Here is a 27,897-nt window from a genome sequence, read left to right as displayed (position 1 = left end):
ACCAGCTTGAGATTTAATAAACATGTATCACTTGTTATTACAAAAGGCCCACATAAAATTAGGTTCTGAATATAGAGTTAAAACCTATCTTACCAACACCTCCAGACAATCAGTCGCTAGGACCCACCTTTTGTCCACCCTATTGTACGTCTTCCCTATCTTTATAAACCTCAAAAAAATCAACCTAAATAAACTAGAGGCCTGTTATCACAAAATCACCAAATTTGTCGCAAACCTACCACATAGAATCCATCACTGTGTTTCTCTCTAACAAGTAAAATGGTTAGAGCTACCCAACTTCTTATCCCTCAACCAACCGTCAGCAACTCGCTCCATCATATACTGACCTGATAAATGCCCAGCCCTGCAAAACCTAGTTCAAATCCATTCCAATAACAAAACCCTAATATCTTCAGACAAATTACTGCTAAAGGTTATGAAGTTCAAAAACAGCTTTGGAGATTCTCTGTATTCAAATTATATCTCTAAGACATGGAATCCCATCCCTCAGCATATTCTTAATACCGGTTACCCTGCCATGTTAAAAAAAAACTGCTCAGAACACAATAATAATTGGCTATGCACCTGCACATCCCCGGCTGAGCTGTAAGATTACTATGATCATTTTTGCTCCTCTCCGCTAACATTTTTCTTTTCTTTCTTTTCTTTTCTTTTTACTTTTCAACCCAATATCCCCTATTAAACTCTCCAGCTCCCTAGTCACCCACTTCCCTACTACCTACCTACAGCTATACTGACTATACTATTATTTATATGTTCTCCATAATCCCATTAATACTACTTACCCATCTTCTCTTCCCCTACATGTATTGCACTTTCTCCTGATCTTATACCTCATCACAGATTTCTCTGCATACTCTACAATAATATTGTTGTAAAATGTTTATACAAAATATGTGTATTAATATAACTGTCTTCACATGCCCCCACTAAAAGGCCCATTTGTACCCATAGTATTCTAATTTTTGTGTTCTCCACATTTTGTTTGATGTTGCCTGTAACTGTGTTAAATATTTGTATCCTCATTTTTATAGCACTTTAAGAAATTGTATTCTCTTTGTCACATTCTCCAATTTCATAATGTTGTGCTTTTATTCTAATTTTTTTCTCCAAATTTTGTGTGATAATCCTGTGTTTCTGTGTCAATAACTTGCATCTTGCTTCTAGTACTGTGTTAAACAATGGTATTCTATTTATTCTATTCTTCAGTTTTGTAATAGTGTACCTGTCCATATTTGTAATTAATGCTGTAGTTGCATTTTATACGTGGAGCTTTTCTCCGCGGGCCTCCACTGTAAATGGGCTATTAGCCTAGTCAGACCTCCATGGTAACAGATATCAAATAAATCAAATAAATAAAAATAAAATCTATCAGACAAGCACAGTTGCTGAGCACAACAGTGTAGCAATTAAACTTTAACCAGCCAAGATTATGAAGTGAATGGCAATGCTGGATACAACATTTGTGCCCAGAAACAAAACTGGCAATACTGTTACATTTTGAAATGATGAAGCTATGCTAATAAATAGCTGTGATGGAATACGAGAACAGGCAGAAGGTAACATCCATCTATGAAGACTATCCTTTTCTCCTAGGATTTACACTAGCTTGCCTAATATCAGGTAATATTTAGTGAGAATAATTTGAATAAGAATACTACATTTAATTTAGCTATCAAGGGTGATTCCAAGTATTTTAGATGAATCTGCTACCAAAATTAGAATCAAGTGAGGTCACACAGAGTAGGATTTTACTGGGAGAAGTTCACCATAGGTATATTTTATACACACAGTAGGATTTTACTGGGAGAACTTCACCATGGGTATATTGAATACACAGAGTAGGATTTTACTGGGAGAAGTTCACCACAGGTATATTTTATACACACAGTAGGATTTTACTGGGAGAACTTCACCATGGGTATATTGAATACACAGAGTAGGATTTTACTGGGAGAACTTCACCATGGGTATATTGAATACACAGAGTAGGATTTTACTGGGAGAACTTCACCATGGGTATATTGAATACACAGAGTAGGATTTTACTGGGAGAACTTCACCATGGGTATATTGAATACACAGAGTAGGATTTTACTGGGAGAACTTCACCATGGGTATATTGAATACACAGAGTAGGATTTTACTGGGAGAACTTCACCATGGGTATATTGAATACACAGAGTAGGATTTTACTGGGAGAACTTCACCATGGGTATATTGAATAAAGCTGAGAAGAGCTGCACTTGTTCCGTGGTTGTGTCTAAAACCATGCTGAGTATGAGATAAACTGTAGTTTTGGTAGTTTGTAAGTTCAGGCAAGGAACACTTTACAAAAGTGTATTTTGCAAAGGGTTGCACAGTTATTTACAGTAATTCAAAAGACTTAGCATACAGAGGATGCAGAGTTGACTAGCAGAACATAATGTAAAGGAGACCACTTGGTACTTTAATTAAGAGCATTGATGTTGCCTTTGGAGATGCTGCTTTAAAAGAGAAAGGTCTGAGCTTTACAAATTTTAGTACAGATCCATATGAGGAAGATGGGAAGATGGCCACTAATGCAGATGGACAGAATGCTTGCATACATGTTATTAAGTGAGGATACCAATATCTAATTGAGCAGGCTTTCCCTGTCCCCTGTGGTGGTCATTTTGAGTCAGTTTACAGATGAACTGAAAGAGACCACAGAGTTGAAGAAGGATGTGTAAAGGCTCTATTGGGAGGTAACCAGCTAATGTTAATTCTCTGAGGAATATGACCTCTGAGTTGAGGATCAGGATTAGCCAATGCAAGGCTTCCTCTGCAGTAGATTATTCTCAAGGGATATATGGCTACAGATAACAATGAGGAGGTCAGGATAAATCACTTTGACAATGGCTACAATGGACTCACAGTTAAAATATCTGTCTGACAGAGAGATACAGTTCTCAAGTACAGAGATTTTTTTTTTTATTTGTTTCACATTTATGTTACAGTTTTCTGGCTAATGATATTTTTAAAGGTCTCATGAGATGTAGAGACATGCTTAAGTGAACTTCTGCACCAGGATTAAGGTGAATGCCAGTAGAAAGTACAAGTGAGCCTTGTGCTGTTGAGTATGGTGCGAGAGCAAAGAACTTCATTGGTAAGACATACAGACTTTTTATATTTAGACTGTGACATAGAATGTAGGATGGAAAATGCAAATGAAACATTTTTGTTCCTGATTCTTGCTGAGCAGGGGGTTAATGAGTATTAGCTAATGCATTAAGAGAGGTGTACAGCTGACAAGGAATACAATAAACCTTCTGTAAATGTCTGCTTTCTGTAGGGTGCTGCTCATTGTACAACATATGATATTTGAGAAAATGTTCTCCTAATTTCCACAAGTTGTGGCTAAGTCAGTACTAATAGAATTTTGTATGTTGATAAACAGAATTTTGCATGTTCTGAGCAATTACCCACCATTAGATTTATTTAGATCTTTTAACCATTTCAGCCTACTGTTGTCTTTGAAAACCACTAGTATATTCATATGTTACAGTTCAGTATTTTAGAACTGTCCAGTAATAGAAAATAATAAAAGAAAAGGAGGGTGTCAGAACACTAATAATATTTAATGCATCATGGTATAATGCAACATTATGCTGCATCCCAGGGTCAGAACACATGCCCGTACGTATGGAAAAGCATGACAGACATAGTGCCTGATGTGGCATGTCCAGGATCACACCTGCACATGACAGGCATAGTGCCTGATGTGACATGTCCAGGATCACACCTGCACATGACAGACATGGTGCCTGATACAGCATGTCCAGAATTACACCTGTGCATGATAGGCATAGTGCCTGATACAGCATGTCCAGGATCACACCTGCGCATGATAGGCATAGTGCCTGATGTGGCATGTCCAGGATCACACCTGCACATGACAGACATAGTGCCTGATGTGGCATGTCCAGGATCAAACCTGCGCATGATAGGCATAGTGCCTGATATAGTATGTCCAGGATTACACCTGTGCATGATAGTCATAGTGCCTGATGTGGCATGTCCAGGATCACACCTGCACATGATAGGCATGGTGCCTGATACAGCATGTCCAGGATCACACCTGTGCATGATAGGCATAGTGCCTGATACAGCATGTCCAGGATTATACCTGTGCATGATAGGCATAGTGCCTGATGTGGCATGTCCAGGATCACACCTGCACATGATAAGCATAGTACCTGATACAGTATGTCCAGGATCACACCTGCACATGATAGGCATAGTGCCTGATACAGCATGTCCAGGATTATACCTGTGCATGACAGACATAGTGCCTGATGTGGCATGTCCAGGATCACACCTGCACATGATAAGCATAGTACCTGATACAGTATGTCCAGGATCACACCTGCACATGATAGGCATAGTGCCTGATACAGCATGTCCAGGATTATACCTGTGCATGACAGACATAGTGCCTGATGTGGCATGTCCAGGATCACACATGCACATGATAGGCATAGTGCCTGATGTGGCATGTCCAGGATCACAGCTGCACATGACAGACATAGTGCCTGAGGTGGCATGTCTAGGATCAAACCTGTGCATGATAGGCATAGTGCCTGATACAGCATGTCTAGGATTACACCTGCACATGATAGGCATAGTGCCTGGTGCGGCATGTCCAGGATCTCACCTGCACATGATAGGCATAGTGCCTGATACAGCATGTCCAGGATTACACTTGCACATGTAAGGCATATTGCCTGATGTGGCATGTCCAGGATCACACCTGCACATGATAGGCACAGTGGCTGAAGCAGCATATCCAGGATCACACCTGTGCATGATAGGCATAATGACTGACAAAGCAGGTCCAGGATCACACTTGTGCATTTGGGCAGATTAAGGACAGGAATATAAAAAGCATTCTGCACAGTCTTATGTACATAACACTGTATGCATGCCTTTATTGTAAACAGAATTAGACTTTGAAAAACTAGAATACAAGAATCCTACCAACAGGATATACTATATATAGTAATACAAAAGATACAGAAGAGAACCACCATAATCGACAGGATTTAAACCTGTGCAGGGACACCCCAATGGATTTCGAGTCCATAGAAGAGAAGAAAATAACATGAGCATTTGAAAAATAAAGAACGAAGAACTGAGATTTTGGAAGCAGATTATAAAGGGGAATGAAATATTAAAATTGGATGAACTAGACAAATTTTGGGGTGATTGAATTTTGATCAACTTTGATATACAGGTCTAATCTTAGAGATGAAGGAAGATATGCAGATGCTGGAACTTGGTGAATCACAAATAGTACATTTTATAAATGGCACTAGAACAGAAATGGCAACTGGAAAAGAGTAACGACTAGAATGTGTGAGGCAATACTAGAACAGAAAACAATATGGTATAAAATTACAAATTGTGTGGAATGAATTATTAAACGGAGATATTACTGATAATCAATGAAGGGAAATAGGTCTTATCCATAAATCATCATCGTCATCATCATCATCTTCTTTCAGCTGTTCCCATTAGGGGTTGCCACAGCGGCTCATCTGTTTCCATTTCTTCCTGTCCTCTACATCTTGCTCTGTCACACCAACCACCTGCATGTCCTCTCTCACCACATCCATAAAACTTATCTTAGGCCTTCTACTTTTCCTGTTACCTGGCAGCTTCATCATTTGCATCCTTTTCCAAATATACCCATCATCCCTCCTCAGCACATGTCCAAACCAATGCAATCTCGTCTCTCTGGCTTTGTCTCCAAACCTTCAAACCTGGGCTGATCCTCTAATATACTTATTCCTAATCCTGTCCACCCTCGTCACACCCAGTGCAAATCTTAACATCTTTAACTCTGCCACATCCAGCTCAAACTCCTGCCTTTTTGCCAATGCCACTATCTCCAACCCATATAATATAGCTGACCTCACTACCCTCTTGTAGACCTTCCCTTTCACTCTTACTGGTACTTGTCTGTCACAAATCACTCCTGACACTCTTCTCCACCCACTCCATCCTGCCTGTACTCTCTTCATCACCTCACTTCCACACTCACCATTACTCTGAACTATTGCTCCCAAGTATTTAAACTCATCCACCTTCACCAACTCTACTCCTTGCATCCTCACCATTCCTCTATCCTCCCTCTCATTCACACACATATTCTGTCTTAGTCTTGCTGACCTTCATTCCTCTTCTCTCTAGAGCATATCTCCATCTCTCCAGGGTCTCCTCTACCTGTTCCCTACTCTCACTACAGATCACTTAAATCAAAGAAATTTAAAACATTTGCATAGAAATGCTTGCAGAGATATTTCTACACCCCTACAAAACTTGAAACAATATTTTCACTGACAAGAGGCATATGCTGGAGATTTGATGGTTCTTGGACACATATATTTTGGGCATAACAGCTACAAACAAATGCAATCTGAGGGTCATGCTTCTCAATGCTAGAAGTCTAAATCTCAAAATGCACTCACTCGAAGCACTCCTTAAAATGGAACATTGACATTTGTGCTGTAACAGAGATCTGGTTCAAGAGAGCAGAAAGCACCCCGGCACTACCAGGCTACAACTCATTCCACACCTTTTGACCCCAGAACTTGGACAGAAGCTCCAAAGGAGGTGCTGTTTCCATATTCATAAAGGATGTGCACACCTCCAGATGGGTAGCCCAACATAACACATCAGAGATACTTCAGCTGCAGCTAACACTGGGTAAGACAGCGATTCAGGTCTTAGCTTGCTATAGGTCCCCAATCATGTCCCAAGACTCACTCTCCTCATTTCTAAGCACCCTGGAGAATATTAGGGTCCAACCTAACACTCTTATATTGGGCAACTTCAACTACTCCTCCATTAGCTGGGAAAACTACTCATGTACCAATACACTTGCCCAACATTTCCTGGAATTCATTAATTCCAATGCCCTGGACCAGCTCGTTCTTACCCCCACTAGAGGTAGCAACATCCTTGACCTGGCCATTACTAACATGGGCAACCATTGCTCTACACCAATAGTCAACTCCACCCTGGTTAGATCTGACCACAAACTAATCACCTTGGAAATCCACATCCCTCTCACCCCCACCTTGCAAAGGTAACCACCATGAAAACTTCTCCAAAGCTAACTTTGGGCTCCTAAAAACAGAGGTGGCTAACTTAATGGCACCCATGCAAATGGAGAATATTTGCATGACCGCCAAATCATACACCAATGCACTGTATGAACACATACACAAATGCATGGATCTCACCATACCCAAAAAAAGGAAGCCAATCTAGTGGAACCCTGCCATAAACAAACTCTACAACAGAAGGAGAAACTGATGCAGGTTAAGGTAAAGTCCCAAGAGTGGAAAAACTCCCTTATTAGCCTCAAGAAAAAGTTGAGATCCCTCATCAACTCCTCTAAAGCTTGCTATGAAAATAGAATTGCAGCAGATAATAAAGACAACCACAAGGCCTGCTATAGCTATGTAAAGAATCGCCACGGCAATACCCAGATTTGCTCTGAGCTACTGCACATTGGTACCTGCTATACTGAGCCAACCGATATTGCCAATATACTGGCCGACAGATTCAGTGCCAACTTTACCCCTCTCCCCCCAAAGGACCAATCACAATACCAGTAGATTGCCAGGCATTCAATATTACTGCTGCACAGGTTAAAACAGCAGTGTCCAGGGCCAAGAATACAGCTTCTATGGGACCTGACAATATCCCTGGATGTGTTACTACAAAGAGAACTGGCAGTTCACCTGTGTGTTCTGTTCAGTCACAGCCTCACCTCAAGCCTTGTCCCTACCGAATGGCACACTGCTACAGTCATCCCTCTCCACAAAGGAGGAGTGACTACAGACGCTGGGAACTATTGCCCCATTAGCCTGATAAGTCTGATATGCAAAGCTATGGAATGTATCATCATGGACCTAATAAACCTAATAAAGGGAATCTCCAAACTCTGGATCCCACACAGTTTGGATTTGTGAAGGGTAGATCATGCCTACTCAACTTGGTTGACTTCTTTGAGTCGGTCACCAGAGCTGTGGATGAAGGCAAGATGGTTCATACAGCCTACTTTGATCTGGCCAAGGCCTTTGATACCATTCACCACCCAAGAATCATAGAAAAATTCACTAAGTTAGGCATCAACGCCTATATCACTAGTTGGGTTACAAACTGACTCATAGATAGAACCCACAGTGTAAAAGTAGCTGACTCCAAGTCAGACTGCCCACCAGTCACTAGTGGAGTTGCACAGAGTTCAGTCCTGGGTCCTCACCTGTTCTGTATCTACTTCTCTGAAGTCCAGGCTAACATGAAGGGACTCTGGCTGACAAAGTTCGCAGACGATTGCAAGTTGGGAGCTATTATTAACTCCCCAAGTGATGTTGACATCATACAGAAAGGCCTCACTAAGACCAACGACTGGTGTCAGAACCATGGCCTTAAGCTCAATGTCAAAAAATGTGTCATCATCCCCTTTGGTAAAAACCTGGTTCCTATGAATTACCACTATGATGGTAGTCCACTGAACACAGAAGATATTATAAAAGATCTGGCAACACAGGTTGAGAGCAACCTCTCTTTTGAATACCACATTGCCACTGTGGTCAGAAAGTCCTTCTATGTGGCACATCTCATTACTAAGGGTTTGCATCCAGGAAGAAAGTGGTCATTGTTTCCCTCTACTCTTCCCTCATTAGGCCAATCATTGAGTACAATGCCCATTTGACATGTACCTCACTAGACACCTCTAACAACTGGAGAGGCTGCAAAAGTACCTCACAAAGAGGATCTTGGGCCTTAAACACTTGTCCTATATGGACAGACTCAAAAAACTCCAACTATTCTCTATCTCATATCGCCTACTTAGAGGTGATCTCTGCTTGACTTACAAAGCCATGTCTGACCCAGCTCTTTTAGAAATGCTACAGCTAAAGAAATCCCAATCCCTCCACACCACATGCTCCAGAGACCTCAACCTCATTAACACAATCAGAAGAATGTGCTGGAAGGACAGGTTCATAACCCAGAAAATGTCCATGCTATGGAATAGACTTACCATACATGTCAAACAGAGCACTTCACTGGCCCTCTTCAAGAGAAATCTTGATGAGTGGATGGGAAATAGAAAATTCACCCCGGGGATCACTCCAGTGGCTCTACTTGACAGAGGCACTGGGAACTGAGGTCAGGTGGCACAATGTCAGGTTAATCCTATAGGCTAGGCTTGTAAAGGTTCCAGGGCCATTAGCCTAGTACATACCTATGAACCAATGAATGTAAGGAGTTGCTTCAGCACAAAAATAAGCTGAACGATATGCTAAGTCTTATTCTTGAAAGAAAATACAACCTATCTATAGATGCTCTTGTTAAGTTGGTATAATATAACCTGTACTAAAGAGGCAATAGCATTGCTATCTTTAGTGTTACTTGTGGCTAAGAAAATCAGAAGTAGAAAATGGAAATCCAAAGACAAAATATCATTAAGAAAGGCAAAAATATGATTGCAGAGATTAAAAATATGGACATGAGAACTATTAGAAAACACAACCACAACTCCCAGTTTACAAAGAAATGGGCTGCATGGGATGTTGTAGTAGAAAATTAACTTGAAGAGGACCCAGACATGGAACAAAGCACCTAAAATTTAGATCTATTTAAAGAAAATAGAGTATAACAGTTCACTGATCCTATTGTTAATACTTTTTTAACATAGCGCTGTGGGGACCCACCACTGACAAGCAGTAATCAAGGAGTCTGAATCTCCACCACCGGTACCAGTGGGGGACATTCACTGGGAGATGACATGTACACACACAGTATTTCCAGCTGCAGCTCTCAGCATCAAGTGTAATTTCCCTTCAGAGCAGACAGAGACCATAGTCATTCCGGGGCTGGTTTCTTACTCTTTCTCCACATCCCCATTAAGACTCCCCACTGGCACAGCTATAGAGTTGAGATCTCAGCAGAGTGATCAAGCCAAGACCTCCAGTATCCTCTCTGTCCAATCAGTGCATTTTGTCCCTGCTCAAGTAGCTGAAACATACTCTGAGGTTTGATTTACACACACACACACACACACACACACACACACACACACACACACACACACACAATTGGGAAAGGCTGGCACATGTTTACTAGCTATGCCCCCTTCTGCCCAGACTATAAGGTAGTTACCACTGCCACCAGTCAATGCCTTATCAGCTACTTAAATGCCCTTAACAAAGGGTGTCCAATCTTACTTTGTGTCTTTGTGATATTAATATTAAGACAAATGATAGTTTGACCAACGGCAAGGCTATTAGGAGCAGCCCACAAAATATCACCAAATAAATACACAAGTACTCTCAACACTTACATATCTCTACAAAGATGAGCCACAATGAAAGGTTTTAATATATTTAATAATAAATAATAAAAGAAGAAGAAAATGCTCACTATATATTCACAGTGACATCAGAGTTCAAAATCACAAGAAATATTTAAAATAACATTGCAGGACAGTTTCAAATAAAGAAAGAAAAATATCTAAACTTAGTTTTGCTATATTCCTGACTATATCCAAGAGAACTGTACTATTACCTAGAAACTTACTTCATCAGAGCAAGGCAGATGTGGTGAATGGTTCTTGTCATGTCCAAGACAGAATACAGAATGTTCTGTCTCGCTAAGAGAGTGCTCAAATTAATATCTCAAATATTACTGCTGGGATAGCTTGCAGAATTACATAATTTATTGTCATCTGACTCTATCCCAGGTGAACCCCCCACTGCAGGAAGTTGATAGTATTTAGCATCTACCTGTGAAAATATTTATTTATTTATTTATTTACTGACTGACATTTGTTAACCGGGTTTGGCCAACTGTGCTTGAGGCCCATTTTCAGTGGAGACCCGAGGAGAAAAGCTCCAATACATGAACAAATTACAGAAAATTCTTATTTTAACATCAAGAACAAGGTTATATAATGAAATGTAATTCTTCTTCTTTCGGCTTTTCCCGGTTAGGGGTTGCCACAGCGGATCACCTTGTCTGCACATTGAATGGCAGTGGAGTTTTTTACAGTGTCGAGTTGCCAGCCCGGCGCCCAACCTTCCACAGAAGGCACACTCACATGCACACCTAGGGCCAATTTAGAGTGTCCAATCCACCTGCAGCATGTCTTTGGGATGTGGGAGGAAACCGGAGAACCCGGAGGAAACCCACACGACCACAGGGAGGACATGCAGACTCCGCACAGAAGGCACCCCAGCCGAGGATCGAACCGGAGAACCTCTTGCTGTGAGGCAGCAATGCTAACCACTGCACCACTGTGGCTGCCCATATAATGAAATGTAATTAAGCATCTAAAATTCAAATATACAAAAAATGTAAGTAAAAGGACTAAATTGCAATGCAAGCACATTTTTTTCAGTAGCAATTATATGTGCATATGTACAATCAGAGTTTTAACCAACAGTTCTGATTAGTAAACATTAGTACATATCCTAAGATAATAGAGTACTTATGAGAGAGAGGAGGGAGGAAGAAAGGTATTACAGTGGGGTGCTTAAGTTGGTTCCTGACAATGGCAAAGTTTGGAGTTAAGTAGGTAAGATTTTTGAGTTTTTCTTTAAAGTGTGCTGGGTGAATGATGGAATGTATATCTATAGGGAGTTTGTTCCAAACTTGTGCAGTGGAGTAACTGTATAGGAGTTTGCCTTTGTTTTTTTTTGGTTGGTATATACTGCGGTGGTGGTGCTGCGGTAGTGTTGTTGCCTCACAGTAAGACATTGTCCGGTTCGATTCTCAGCTAGAGCATCTTCTGTATGGTGGCATGCATGAATGGGCGTACCTTCATTGAAGGTTGTGCATCAGGGTCGGCAACTCGGCATGTAAAAATCTACTGCCAATTATTAGCAGACCGGAGTTCTGCTGTGGCGACCCCTAACTGGGAAAATCCGAAAGACACAACAACAACATGTGAGCAGTAGTTGCTGACTGGAAGTGCGGAGTGTTTGTGTTGGAGTATACATAGAGATGAGCGAAGAGAGAGCAGGACAGGATGCAGGCTTATTAAGAATGAAATGTAGCATTTGAAGTTGAGATAGAAGTAAGGAGCTGGGGAAATTCAAGCCACTGGAGTGAGTTTAAAGCAAGGCAGTGATGTGCATTGTAAGGTGAGTTTGTGACAAATCTAGCTATTTTATGGTAGGTTTGTTAGTTTGGTAAGTGTTGTGGTTTGAATGTTAGTGAGTATAGGGGCAGCATATAGGGGGGAGGGAAGGAGAAGGGTTTGAGCAAGGGAGAGTCTAGCACTGGTAATGAGAATTTTTTTATTGCGGTATAGTAAACCATGTTTCTGGTTTGTCTTTTTTATTCCTTGGAGCAGGTGAAGATTAAATTTGAGTTTATCGTCAATATTGACCCCCAAGAGTTTTGTGTGAGCTTCTGGTTGGATTAAAGTCATATTAGTGGATGCAATTACAAAGGTGAATTGATGGTGAGTGAGAGATCGAGGCAGAGAGAGTAAGAGTTTGGTCTTTTTGGGGTTAAGGATAAGTAGGTGTTTGGAGAACCACTGTTCAGTGAATAGAAATGCCTGTTGTGTTAGGGTGTGGAGTTTAGAGATATTATCAGAGATAGATATGAGGGTTGAGTCGTCAGCATATTGGATGAGGGAGGATTCATTACAGGATGTATAGAGACTGTTGGTAAAGACATTGAACAGGAGAGGACTCAGGATGGAACTTCGTGGTACTCCGGTAGGAACAGATGTAAATGAAGTGGTGGAGGACAGCCATTTGACAGATTGCTGCCTGCAGAATAGGTAACTGGAGAACCAGGTGAGGGAAGAAGATAGATTTAGATTTTCAAGTTTAGATAGTAGTAGGGGATCAGAGACAGTGTTAAAGGCTTTGGAAAGGTTGAGGAAGAGACAGGATATATGTTTGTTGTTGTCTAGGGCCACAGCTATAGTATGTGTGAAGGATAAGAGGGTGGTAGTGGTGCTATGGTTGGGACGGAAACCATGTTGAGTGGGAGTGAGAAGGTTATTTTGGAAGAGATGGGTGAGAAGCTGTGAGTGTATACATTTTCCAAGTATCTTAGAGAGGGGGGAGAGGATGGCTATGGGGTGATGGTTAGAAGGGTCAGTAGAGTTACCACCTTTGTGCAGGGGAATGGTGAAGAAGGATTTCGAAAGGGTAGGAACAGTAGATTCTTGGATGGATCTATTAATTAGAATAGATACAGGATAGGATATAGAATCAGCAGCAGTTTTGAGGAAGGTAGGAGGTAGATGTCAGTAGAGGGAAAGCAGGGTTTAAGCTTTTGAAGAAGAGATCTAATGTAGGCGGTAGGGACTGAGTGAAAAGAGAATAGAGTATTACTAAGGGGGTTTGGAGGGTTAGGCAGAGAACTGGTGTTAGAGTTGGTAGATATTAGTTTATGGATGGAGTCTATGAAGTGCTTATTGAGGAGTGTAGCTGTTTCCAGAGGTATTGTGTCTGTGTAAGGACAGGGAGTAGAGAGGCAACCAGGAGACAGTATTCTATTTAGAGGAGACCAAAATTTCTGAGGGTTGGATTTGCTGTTGAGCTGAGCAGAGCTACAGAAGGATTTTTTTGTCATTATTTATTTGTTTTTTTGTCAAGTTCCTAAGATGCCTATATTTGTGGAGTAGAGGAATTTCAATAGTTTTAGTCCAGGCTTTCCAGGTACTATCTCTCTTGTGCATAAGAGACTTGGTTTCACTCAATAGCCATGGCGCATGATTAGATTTTATTCTGATCTTCCTAGGGGGTGGCGAGGGAGTTAAGGGTGTTCAGGAATATACAGACCTCAGATCTTTGGCAGATGCTGGAAGTCATAAAACAAATACATTCCTTCACATTTCAAGACTAGTAATTATTTCACCCTAGAGACAATTCAGAAAGCTCCCTGGTGCAGACATTATGTCTTCGACTTAGCCTATAAAGTAATTTAACTTCAGCTATTTTTCAGAAGTTAACTTCCTGTATTCCAGTTTCTACTGTTAAAATATATACATCTAAAATTTTAAATAGTGCATGTGCATTTCTGTTCTCTCCCAGCAGGGCACACTGTGGTTACATTTAAAGCATAAACACCTTATAAAATACCTTTTTTTAACAAACATGTATGTACAGACCCATTTGATATATACAAGACATACAGTTCTAATACAGTTGTAACACAAGCATCTTAGATAGATCATGTTGATATTCACAAATGATGTATAGTTATTTACAAAATTCCAGATAGCTTTGCTGGCAGTATCTCCCTTTGTCACACTTCTTCCCTCCTCAAAGACTCAAGCTAGTTCTTTAAGTGACCCTTGAGAAACTTTGCTTGAGAGGGATAAGCCTATCTGGGAATACATATGGGAATACATTACCCCATACCCTATCTTGAGATTCCAGCTGCCTTGGCACTACTGGCTCCAGCACAGTGCTGCACTGTCCTATCATATGCCTGCAACCCTATACTCCACCATAGTAACTTGGGATTTTTCTGGCTGGCTTCCTGTAGCCATAGATCCCCACTCAGACTCCTCCTGCCTTCTACTACAAATAAGTAGTACCAGGGCCTCCCTATCATGGCAAGGTTTCATTGTGTTTACATGGTACAATTTGTGCCCCTGCCTCCTGTCTAGTGGTTCTACCATGTAGTTAACATCACTGACCTTCCTTACTACTTTTAAAGGTCCCTTCCAAGCTGCCTGCCACTTTTTGGGTCTGACATGAATGAGAATCATAATCTGCTGCCCCACAGCATACTCTCTAGCTTGAGGATTCCTGTCATGTAAGACCTTTTACTGCTGCTGGGCTTCTTCCAGGTTCTCATGGGTCAAGCCCATGAGTTCCCTGATGCTTGTCCTGAGGTTTAGGACTTATGCCACAACAGGCTCCTTCTGGGATTCACACTCACCTTCCCACTCATCACGAATCAAATCTAGAGGACCCCTCACTCTATTCCCATACAGCAACTCAGAGGGTGAAAATCCTGTGGCTTCCTGGGGCACCTCTCTGTAAGCAAACAGATGGGGCAAATATTTGTCCCACTCCCTCTTAAAATTGGTCTGCAAATGCCTGTAGCAGGGTCTTCAGTGAAGAGTTTAACCTCTGCACCAGACCATTAGTCTGGGGATGGTAGGGGTGGTCTTTATGTGCTTCACCCCATAGTGCTTCCACAGACAAGCCAGCAGGTCTGACATGAAATTGGCACCTCTGTCAGTCAGTATTTCATTTTGGAAACCTACCATGCTGAAAATCTTTAACAAAGCATTTGACACCTTTTCTGCCTCGATGGAGGATAGACCCACTGTCTCAGGGTATCAGATAGCATAATTTACTACCACTAGGATATACGTCTTCTCTGTGGAACTTGGGGTACTCAGAGGCCCCACAATATCCATAGCTACCCTCTGAAATGGCCCCCATTCACAGGCAAAGGCATCAAAGGAGCTTTCACCTTATCTCCTGCCTTGCCTACTTTTTGACACTGCTCACATCCCTGGAAATTCCAGGCCAATAATAGTCCTGCATAATATGTCTCTTGGTACAATTATGCCCATAGTCATGGGCTAAGGCTAGGAGTGCCAGATGGTAGGATCTGGGCACTACTGATTGCTGTATTCTCTCACCATTTAGCCCTCCCTTAGTGGTCCACTCTCTATACAGTAACCCTCTGACCCAGTATACAGATTCTACTTTTCCTTGAGAATCAGGTGCCTCCTTGGCTACATCCCTCAAGCCTTGTAATGTAGAGTCTGAGAGGTGAGCCTGTGTCAACTTCCTCTTCCATAGGAAGTCTGGTATCATCTCACAGTGGTGCTTCATTGTCAGCCCGGGTACTACTACTCACCTCTGCCCCTGCATTCACTTTGTCCAAGAGAACATCCGTACCCACAAGCAGCTGTGGTTCACCTTCAATCTCATGCTACAGGGTAGCACCCTCCCTGAAGTAGCCAACTCATCAGTCCTGGCTTCAAGTGTGTGGTCTGTCTGGGTCCCCCCAGGCTACCAGACCACATGCTTGCCTCCAAGCCTGACTACAATGTAACTGCATGCACACAAGGTACTGCATTATCAGAATCATTCCCTATCAGAACATCTGCAGCAATATCCTCAAACACACCTTATTGCTTTGTTCCTTTTCCACCCTCCCAGTCAAAGTGAACCATATCCAAAGGTATTTGGAATGGGGTCCCTCCTAAAACTCTGACTGGAGTAGACTGCCTAAGTAAGTAGTACTCCTCTTTAACCATTGCAGGCTTCACAATGGTTAGGTCAGAGGATGTGTCTCTCTTAGCAGTTTTAGTTCAACTAGCTGCTGCTGTCTAATGAAATCAAAGTGCATAATATTTAATACATAATATATAATATAGAAATATAAATTTAAATATAAATATAAATATATTAATATATAATATCTTGCATTAAAATAGAATATTTATTTACAGATTTGAAATATATTTGATTCATTTATTTAAAGTACAGGAAAAGGTTTTTAAGTGCATTTAAAATGTTATTTAAAATGTTTTCAAGCCTTTTAGTATGTCATATATTACAAGAAAAATCTGGTAACATTGGCTTAACTGGATAATTGATGTTTGTATACTAATTGTTTAATTAATTTTTTAATTTTCACTATTTAAATGTTGGAGAAGTGTTTGTACAATGTCTAAGTCTGAGGAAGGTGGGGAAAACTTCCCTACCGAAAGCGCTAACTTTTATCAAATAAATCCGTGCTCTGCCTGATTTACAGTTACTACGACTTCCACTGTGGTTTTTTGTTTCTAGTTTGTTTTAAGTGCCTTTTCGAAAGTCTCTCTTAGCAGTGGCCTGTTTCCCATCTACTAAGATAGGATATAACCTCTTGTGTTAGGTTTGTACCCTAGTTGTCTCCAGACAACTTACTGCAGGCATTCTGTCATTCCTACTTATTGGCTTTTCTACCTTTTGTTCCCAACCTTGCATCTGTGGGCATCTATATGCTACATGGCCCCACCGGTTACATTTAATACATTTAGCACTTGATCCTAGCCATGTTCCTGAACTAGTGGCTTCCCCTGTTACTGGCAGACTCTGTGGGGTGGTCTGGGCTGCCACCATGGGTTCCCATCCCTTTCCTGTGCAAGTGATGCCCTGCCTGCTAGGTATAGGTCTACCTTTTCCCCAACTCATCTGCAGTATTGCATTCTCTATCTGCCAACCAGATTCTCATGTCCTCAGGCAAAGTGCTAAGGGCTTGTTCCCTCATCAAAAGGTCTGCCAGCCCACTTATGAAAATAAGTGCTTAGTTCAGCAATATATTCACATACAGTCTCATCTACTGCACACACAAAACTCTTTTCTATAGGCCTCAGGTGTTAACATAAAACACTCTAATAAACAGTTTTTAACAGTATTATGATTTAAGCAATCGGTAGCAGACAATTTAAAAGAGCACTTACAGCTTTACTATGGAGAAAAGGGGTCAGGAACTGTACCCAGAACACTTGGACAACATTATACTGTTTACAAACTCTTTCAAACATATAAATAAAAATATCAAAATTATCATCCTCTGTAAATTGTGGAAGATATTTACTGACCTTTATTGCTTCTAGGGTTCAGTTATTCCCTTCCCCATTGCCTCCATGACCCTGGCAAAGAGTCAGCATCTCCTTCGCATGTTGTCCCTGCCTCTCATTTTCTTCAGCTTTCAGACATCTCAGTCTCTCTGCTGATTCTAATGTCATTTTTTTCTCTTCTTCAGCCTCCAAACACCACAGTCTCTCTGCTGATTCTAGTTAAAACCATTTGGCCTACAGTTCAAGTCTCTTTAACTCCAGATGGATTTTTAAGGCCTCTGAGGCAAAGTTGAACTCAGAAAGTCCATTTTCTCAGAGCTGTACATCCCTAAGACAATTCTGGTTGTCCTCTTGTTGCTGGTCTGTGATGCAGCTGTGGTTACAGCTGCAATAATTTCTCCTTTAGTCAGGTTCGCATGCTCTGGTCCTTTGGCTTGGCACATCTCAGCCAACTGGCTCCTTGTCAGCTTGCTATACTCCTCTGCCTACATCCTTGACTGCTCCCCCTGACTAAGCTAACAGAAAATAAATAAAACTATTGTGGTATGAAAATCTGAATGTTCACTGTGTGGCTGCTTGAGAGTACAAACACCTTCTTTAATGACCACTGTTTACAGGCTACAGGAGTTCAATATCCACACCACTGAATCCTAATATGTGGATATCCCACCACTGCCACCAATTATATGACGACCCACCACTAACAATCAGTAATCAAGGAGTATAAGACCTCACCACTGGCACAAGTGGGGGATGTACACTGGGAGGATGACAGATACACACACACACACACACACACACACACACACACACACACACACACACACACACACACACACACACACAGTATTTTCAGATGCAGCTCTCTGCATCAAGTTCAGTTTCCCTTAAGAACACACAGAGACCACAGTCAGTCTGGGGCTGGTTTCTTACTCTTTCTCCAGATCCCCAATAAGATTTCCCACTAGAACAGCTATAGAGTTGAGATCTCAGACAAATGACCAAGTGAAGGCCTCCAGTACCATCTCTGTCCAACCAGTGCTTTGTGTCACTGCCCAAGTAGCTGAAACACACTCTTTGAGGTTTGATTTACACACACACACACACACACACACACACACACACACACACACACACACACACACACACACACACACACACACACACACATATACACACATGAGAAAGGCTAGCACAGGTTTACTAGCTATGCCCCCTCCTGCCCAGACTATAAGATAGTTATCACTGTCGCCAGTCAACTCCATATCAGCTACTTTAAGACTCTTAACATAGCATATCCAATCTTACTGTGTAATATTAATATTAACACAAATGGTAGTTTGACCATGAGCAAGGCTATTAGGAGAGGCCCAGACAATGTCATCAAATAAATATGCAAGTACTCTCAAAACTTAAATATCTCTACACAGATTAGCCATAATAAAAGGTTTAAATCTATTTAATAATAAATAATAAAAGAACAAGAAAATACTCAGTATGAATTCACAGCGACATCAGAGTTCAAAATCATAGGAAATATTTAAAACAACATTGCAGGACAGTCTCAAATAAATAAAAATATCTAAACTAAGTTTTGCTATATTATTGACTATATCTAATAGAACTGTACTGTTCCCTAGAAACTTACTTCGTCAGAGCAAGGTAGATAAGTTGAATGGTTCTTTTCAGGTCTTTTCAGGTCCAAGGCAGAATACAGAATGTTCTGTCTCTCTAAGAGCATTCTCAAATTAATGTCTCAAATATTACTGCTGGGATAGCTTGCAGAGTGACATCATTTCTTGGTGAACCCCCCCCCCCCCCACTGCAGGAAGCTGACAGTATTTAGCATCTACTTGTGAAAATACATAGACCTCAGATCTTTTGCAGATGCTGGAAGTCATAAAACAATTACATTCCTTCACATTTCAAGACTAGTAATTGTTTTACCCTAGAGACAATACATATCCCTAGTACAGACATTATGTCTCCAGCCTAGCCTATAAAGTAATTTAATTTTAGCTATTTTTCTGGCGTTAAGCTCATGTATTCCAGTTTCCACTGCTAAAATATATACATTTAAACAGTTACAATAGTGCATGTATATTTTTGTTATCTTCCAGCAGGGCATACTGTGGTTAAATTTTAAGCAAAAACACTTTATAAAATGCCTATTTAACACACGTCTGTACAGGCCGTTTGATATATACGTGACATACAGCTCTAATACAGGTGTGACACAAGCATATTATATAGATCATGTTGATATTCATAAATGACATATAATTATTTACAAAATTCCAGATAGATATGTTAGCAGTATCTCCCTTTGTCACAAGCAGTAATAAACCAATATGGTTACTAGGTAACACCTGTTTTCAAATTATGTTCTAAATAGTTAACAGAGGACATACTAAAAGGTCAGTATCCAACTCCTTGATTTCTGGAATGGGAATGGGTATAACTGATGGCTAATAAGTATTTGAAATATGCTATATCTGATGAGGCTAAGAAACTGAGAGTTCCAACTACAGTTTGCTCAGTTTAGTGACAGCACACAGTAGATAGTCCTAAGTGTATGAGAGCTTGCATGTTGCTGTCATTTCCCTGATGCACATGGGAATAAATCTATTGGCCTGATGGATAATTGCTACTCAATATCCCCTTCTATATCCCCCAGTGGCATCCGCAGTTGAGACAGATAAGGCCATTTATCACTGGTGAGAGAGGACCCACAAAATTATTTAACAACATAAGACCAGTATCCAGTTACTGTGTGTGTGCATGTGTGCATGTGTGCGTGCATGTGTGTGTGTGTGTGTGTGTGTGTGTGTGTGTGTGTGTGTGTGTGTGTGTGTGTGTGCATGTGTGTGAATAAACAGGTGCAGGGGCACTACATAAACAGTAAGTCAGTTAAGGTAGCTTGAAAAAGAAGCATAAATAAGATCAATACAGGGGTTACTGGGGCATTATTATTACTGTGATGCTCAGCAATACAATAGGATGCTATTAGGTAACTAAGACTCCTTTAAAATATATAAAAGAGATGTCATTCCCATTCAAGAGAACACAGTCAGTAAGGCACTAGAAACAAGTCTTTAGAATTGTACAATTACAACAGCCCTGCTAAGGATTTGCCCTAGATATGCTGTTTAGAGGTTATATGATCTTGACTAATGCCAGATACTTCCTGACAATAAAAGGGGATGTGGATCATAACTGACAACACTTCCTGTAGAATCCCCATAGATTACAGTATTGACATTTAATAATAATAATACACCCTCAATAATTCTTTCCATGTTGTTACACTGAAAACTAGAATAACAGGCCACATTGCCTTCATGGTAGAGGTGAGTAAAGCTCTCTGAACTGGAGACACTAGCAAAGATGAAAGTCCTCCCTTCTGAGCAAATGCTAGATTGAAAAGCATAAATAAATATAGTAGAAGCCTTCCCAAAAGGTTCATGCCACTAAAAATCAATATTAGAAGTAGTTATAATGATGTGCTCCTGTTAATAGTCAGTGAGCCGGAGTCAGCTCAAGACACACTCGAGTTGGAGTATATACTCAGCTTGGACTAGTGGTCTTAAGTGCATGTGCTGGGAGCAAACTGTGCAGCAGTTCCATTTTTTTAAACATCTGATTAGACCAGCTCTGCAGGCTATGAGTCCTCTATGTGAGGTCCAGTCACATCAGATATACTCTGTGGTTCACTGAAACTGCAGGGTTGGTGGCACCAGAGAATATGAGGGGCCAAGAAGAGCAACTTTGTGAAAATGAGATGCAAATCCTGTAATGGAGTGAAACAGCATTAGGGTACTTTGAAGTTTGCCAAAAGACTGGTCATTTGTTTTCAGTTCAGTTAGCTGTCTGCCCTGAAGACATGGAGGTTTGCAGACGCACATTGTTTGAGTCATAGTGAAGCTTATTTTACTGAGTGACTGACAGCACTGCTGAGTTAGAATTCGCTCAGTTTGATCTATCTCCATTACTTTTGGACTGCGACTGAGAGTCGTACTCTGAAAGGGACTATCCTAATTTGTTATAATACAGAACTCAGGAGGGGAATGCACCAAATCAAGCTACAGTGTTAGTCACAGTAATGGATATCATGGCAGTGTGGTAAAGTGATTTTTATTCGTGTTCTGTCTGCAGATGTCTTTAAGTCCAAAACCTGGCAAAGTTGTGATTTTTGCTTTCAACGCAAAAATCAGCTTCACTCTTGATTGGGTAGCAGCAGACTGCATCTGGATGGTTGTCTGGCACATTAGCTAAATAATTCCAAGTGCAGCTCACATTCAGGGACCAACTTTGACATAGGATTGTGTGAGGCACCCTTGTGAGGCTACACTGAGGTGAATATACCTACTAGGTCAGTGATTTTTATACTGTGCAGCCTCAGTTGTATCTGTGGGCAAGGTAAAATTGTCATCATCTACTGTGGATAGAAACAAAAGATGCCACTGTATTACTTGACTGTGACTCATGTCTCTGAGCTTGCCCTTACTGTCTGCCCCTGCAGAGGTGCCAGCATTAGCCTGTTGTATGGTGCTTCATCTACAGGTGTCACCATATGAGTACTTTGCCCTATGAATGCACAAGAAAATACCCATCGGAGTGAGCATGAGTACCTGTGCTATAATGGTGTCCCTGTGTCATGCACTTTAAGGATATCCATGCACAATGAACAAAGCAATCCTTATGTGGTTTTCTGCTATCCAGATGTGCTGGTTAATATTCCTATTTAAAAAAAAATGCCATGGTTGACCTACAATATACCTGCACAGTGCTGCTGCACCAAAATCTGGATTAAAATTAATAACCTGAAGCATCAGCCACAGAGATGCATAGGACTGGGGTTGTGTCCACCTTTATGCCAGTGTCTGCTACTCCAGGGATGATCTCAGAGGTAATGTCCCCCTACAGAGACAACAAATTCTCCTCAGCCTCTGACAGCCTTTTGCTCCCAGGTGTCACTCATGGCTAATTTCTTAGCTGCTATGGAACATGACTTCATTTTGGCATAGTCAACATGTGAAGAACACACTTACAACACCAATGTAATGTGCAAATGTATCTCCCTCAGATAATTTATGCTACAGACCACTGTATAACACACTAGCTTCTGCAGCCCATGGCATCCTCCAGACATGCAGACACCTGTCAAGACATAACACTTATCTACAAACTGTATACTTCTGGTACTGGCAAGATGACAGCTCCTGATAAAGGGGTAACATAGATATAGTATACTACAGTCATAGGGACAAATTTGAAGGTATGCCATACTATAACTGTATGGACAGATATGGAAATACATACAGCACGTATACATGTGATACACTAGTAAATATGCACTCCACATAGGGCTCATTCTTTTTCATTAGAGCATACAGGTATGTATGGATAAAGCAGTCATGCCTGCTGCCAGCAATAGGTGACACCAGTGACTCAGCTCTACCTTAATACACTGGCAGAGGAGATACACATTCGTAGGCATAGTAATGCAGTACTAACACTTTAGGCCACCATACAGATTACATAGTGCATACCAGCTCAATAAGTTATTTATTTATTTATTTATTTATTTACTCTTTGTTGATTGGATTAGTCCCAGTAAGCCAATGTCTACTTTTTGGGGGAGACCCAAGGTGGTAGTCATACTAACTAGGGGAATTTGGCCATCACACCTGGGAACTTCTCCTACTCTTCAGCATAGTGGGATAAAATTGGAGGAGGTGCATCCAGTTTCTGCCTCTGTTCCAGTTATGAAGGCAGGCTGGAGAGACAGTCATGGATGATGTAACCCAGGGCACTGATAGAGTTAATGTTGTCATTATTGCGTAAATCAGTATAGAGTTGGCAGAATCCCTGTCAAGTGAGAAAGTAAACATTGTGATGGTGTAGAGAGAGAGTCCATATTGGAGGAGAAGAGGAGAATGGAGCAGGTACAGGAGGAGGTGCAGCCCAATTCAGAAGAATTATTTAAACAAAAGTTGTTTGAGGGCATAACAGAGAAACAGGATGGGTGTATTATTTCAACCCTTCAGTCCGGAGGGTTGTGGGATGATTATTTGGAGCAGATGATCAACCAGAGTGAGATGAAAAGTAATACAGCAGTTTCATGGAGTGACATAATGGAGAAAATAGAGAAAGAGGGGAGGAAAGATGAGGTTGGTGAGAAGACATATGTACAAACAGTGAAAGAAGGGGATGGAAGAAAGGAAGAAAAAAGAGGAGATGATGTGAAGGTATACCATTCTTATAAGTAGTAAAAAAGAGAATGGACTAGAAAGGTATGAAGTGTGGGAATTCTTGATTGCACCTTTAAATGTGACTGCAAAGGAGGTAAGACCATTTATTCTTATTAACAAGGGGACTTTTTGTGACTTTTTATTTGAGAGCGGACAATATATGGAGAATTTCATAGGGAAATAAGAACAAAAATATATATATATATATATATATATATATATACCCTTAGTCTGAATATGTAGGTGCAGTGACACAGACCTGGTTCAAGGCACCAGAGAGCACCCCTGCCTTCATACCACACCTTTTGGCCACCTAACCTGGACGGAAACACTAAAGGCGGAGGCGTGTCCCAATTCATTAAGGATATCCATACCTCCAGGCTAGTTGCTCAACATAATGCAGACAAAATTATCCAAGTGCAACTAACACTGGGCAAGACTGCAATCCAGGTTGTAGCTTGTTACAGATCCCCACCATGCTCCAGGATTCCCACTTTTCATTTCATAAAATACTGGAAAATATTAAGGTACAACCATATACCTTAATTATGGGTGATTTCAACTACCCCCACCATCAACTGGGAAAACTACTCGTGTACAAACTCATACGCTCAACATTTTCTGGAATTCATAAATTCCAATGCCTTGGATCAGCTTTTCCACACCCCTACAAGAGGCAGCAATATCCTGGACCTGGTCATTACCAATATGGGTAACTGGTGTTCCATGCCAGAGGTCAACTCCTCGGTCAGATCCGATAACAAGCTAATCACCCTAGACATCCATATCCCACCCCACCACCCATTAAGGAAACCACAGTCAAAAACTACTCCAAAGTCAACTTCTTACTTTTTAAGACAGAAGTGGCAAACTTCACGATACCCATGCAGATGGAAAGTAGAGGTACGACTGCTAAATCTTACACAAATGCACTGTATAAGCACATACACAAGTGCATGGATCGTGCCATCCCCAACAGAACCAAGATGCTATCCTCCAAAAAAAGAACCAAATCTGGTGGTCCCCTGCCATAAACAAATTCTACAACAGAAGGAAGAAGCTGTTGCAAAAAAGAGTAAAATCCCAAGGTAGGAGGAACTCCCCAGTCAGCCTCAGCAAGAAGCTGAGATCCTTCATAAAATCATCCAAAGCCAGTTATGAAAATAAAATTGTCACTGATTCCAAAGACAACCACAAAGCATTCTACAGCTATGTCAAGAATGGAATGCATGGGGTGTGTGACAGGAACTGTAACAAACACCCCCATTGTGAAAGTGCCATATGGCAATTTACAATAAAAAGTGCCCTTGGACACACACCTCTGAAATTCTTAGAGCAAGAAGTTTGGACAAAGACAGTAGAAAAAGTTGGGCAAAAGGCCAGAAATAGGACAGTTTTATAATATTGCCCTTAGAAACTTAGAAAGTTGATAGAATGACAGGTTTTGCATTAGCATAGAGTTTCATGGAAAGTATGTGGCCTGCAACTGACATGCTAATATTTGATATAGTGATATACATAAATTTAAAATGGTTGTATGTTTTTTTTCCAGTGTATTTGAAGTTTAAGCATAGCTGAGCAGGTTTTCTCGCTGTGGCACTTTGATCAGCAGTGCTTAAAACAGTATGAAGAAATATATATATATATATATATATATATATATATATATATATATATATGCACACACACACACACACACACACACACACACACACATACATATATATATATATATATATATATATATATGTATATATATATATATATATATATTTATATATATATACATACATACCAACATGGGCAAATCAACTTTTACATGGGAAAGCATTGTTAAATTATTTTTTATTTTTAATGATGTAGTAATTGATATTTGTTAACCAGGGTAGTGTAGTTGGTCCAAAATTCCAGTGTCAGTGGATATATAATGTGAAATCCCCCATGTAAACAGAAGTGTCCCATAAAGTACAGTCACACCCCAAGGTAATGTAATGAAAGCACATAGGGAGACGTCGTGTAAACTAAATTATATACACTTAATATGTCAGTCATGATTAATTAATATGCAATTCTTAAATATTTTTTTAAAAAGAAAACTGAGCAATGCTTAGCAGTGCTTAACACTGCTTAGCCAGTTTGAGCATTGCTAAGAAGTTTAATTCTAAGCAGCATTCATCCTAGCTAACCAGATTTGAGCAGTGCACTGCTCAGCATTTCTGAAACCAGCTAAGCACAGCTAAGCAAGGGGGTGTGCCTGAGGCTGCTTATCTATGCTTAGCTGGTTTCAGAAATGCTGAACATGTTTGTGTCTAGGGGAGGGCCCTTTCTACTCAGCCATGTTCACACTAGTTGCAACAGTTTTAAAGGTCTAAAACTGGAGGAAATGGAAAAAAATAATTTAAAATAAAAGGAAATAGGAGACAAAAGATAAAAGATAATCAGCTATAAATGACTCATAAGGTCTATGACACTCACAGTGGCCCATTCAAACCCCTCAATAGTGTACCTGGCTGGTGGAATGTACCACAGTCAGCCAATCACACAGGCAGCATCTGTAGCACATCAGTATAAAGTATGCAAACACCCTTCAATCTGATATTCCCACATACTCAGCACCATTGGGATTCACACTTGGGAATTGTAACTGACAAAATTATAGGGACTGCTGCTGGTTTGCTACATCTCTATGTGCTACAGACAGAGGGTGGTGATGACGATGATGCTGACAACTAGCTCAGACCGAGGAAGAGTGTTCAGACCCAGGGTAACCTTCCAGGGGGTACATGAACTGGAGATAGTAGAGCGCTACAGGGTGGACAGGGACATACTACAGCAACTCACCAAGCTCTGCCACCCTCACCTCAGACTCATAGCCAACAGAGGGGGAACCCATCCCATCCCATTCAAAACAAAGGTATGTGCAGCTTTAAAAATACTACCTGCAGGTACTTTCCAAAGACCTACTGGTAACATTTTGTGTTTATGTCTATATGTTACTAATATGTTCACTTGCCTGCACCTCTAGGCAACAGAATGCATAACCAATTGTTTATATATCTTATGTGTATAATATTTACCTTTGTCTGTATATGATATGCACCTTCTTTGTATATGATATGTACCTTTCATTACTTCTGGAGCTTTTCTCCCCGGGCCTCTACTGAAAAAGGACATGTATCCAGCTAGACTAGCCCGGTCAACAAATGTAAAATAAAATAAAATAAAATAAAATAAATAAATAAACATCATGGGGGTTTCACAGGCATCCACATGCAGGGTACAATGTCATGCTAAGACATGGCAGTGCGCACATTTATTTCCCCAGGACCCCTGAGGAGAGGACCAGCAATATGTGTCTCTTCCACCATGTAGCAAACTACCCCAAGGTACTTGGTGCCATAGACTGCACTCATGTCCACATCAAAGCACCACCTAGTAAAGAGGGTAGAGTCTATGTCAACTGCATGGACTATCACTCCATCACTCATGTGCAATGCCCAGAGCATTATCATCAATGTGTGTGAGGGCAACCCTGGCAGTTATCACAACTCCCACATCTGGCATGCCTCACAGCTGTACTAGGCATTTGCTAGGGTGGGACATCCTGTATGACACTCTCGTGGGGGATGCTGGCTATGCACTGGAACCATGGATGATGACACCTATCAGAAATGCACGCACACATACATACATGCACACACACACACACACACACACACGCACACACACACACACACACACACACACACACACACACACACACACACACACACACACACACACACACACACACACACACACACACTCTGAAGAACTCCATAATGAGACACACACACACAAACTAGAAACATTGTAGAGTATGTGTTTGGGCTAATCAAGTCATGGTTCTGCTGCCTTGACATATCGGGTGGAGCCCTGCAGTAGTCTCCAGCCACATGTGCACACATGTTCATAGTATCTGCCATGCTACACAATATGATCCTGCAGAAACAGCTGTAGCAGGAACATCACAGGGAAGGAGGA

The sequence above is a fragment of the Protopterus annectens genome, chromosome 2.part1 (assembly GCF_019279795.1).
Source record: "Protopterus annectens isolate FY-2018-M chromosome 2.part1, PAN1.0, whole genome shotgun sequence".
NCBI classification, from domain to species: Eukaryota; Metazoa; Chordata; order Ceratodontiformes; family Protopteridae; genus Protopterus; species Protopterus annectens.
This window is presented reverse-complemented; position numbering follows the sequence as displayed.